Below are 544 nucleotides of genomic sequence, written 5' to 3' on the forward strand. Positions count from 1 at the left end.
TTTCTAGTATGAGTCACTAAACTCCGACAAGAATGGAAATTTTCCCCAAATTATCCCGGCGATTCAAACATAAAGCGGAATTGCTGGATCTCCTTCTCACAAAAGTAAGAAATTCCCGTACGTTCTTTCAATCAGCAAAATCACCATCATCCAACCCACGGGAGCACCAGCTGTTAAAGAGAGAGATAGAGAAGAAGAGAAAAAAAAGGCGCTTCATCAAAACGAAAAAAGGCCCAGCTGTTACAAAAAAGAAAAATGAGGGAAAAGACATATCAGAAAAAGAGAAGAAAATAAGAGAATCGTTTTCGCGGAAGCCTGTGTCCAGTAATGGCGGAGCGCGGGTCCTGTGGCGAGTGATCACCGGCCCTTTCTGATTGTTTGTGTGTATCTGATCACGCACAGGACCCGTCTGGCGCCTGCACCACTTCACTGCCGGGTGCTCCTTTCACTGCTTCGGTTTGTCACTGCCTGACTTGCTTTTTCATGGCTGGTGTTTCGCTCCTCGTGAGTTTGAGTGTATTCTAATTTTTGTTTTAACTATCAC

This window comes from Penaeus monodon, chromosome 34 (assembly GCF_015228065.2).
Source record: "Penaeus monodon isolate SGIC_2016 chromosome 34, NSTDA_Pmon_1, whole genome shotgun sequence".
NCBI classification, from domain to species: Eukaryota; Metazoa; Arthropoda; class Malacostraca; order Decapoda; family Penaeidae; genus Penaeus; species Penaeus monodon.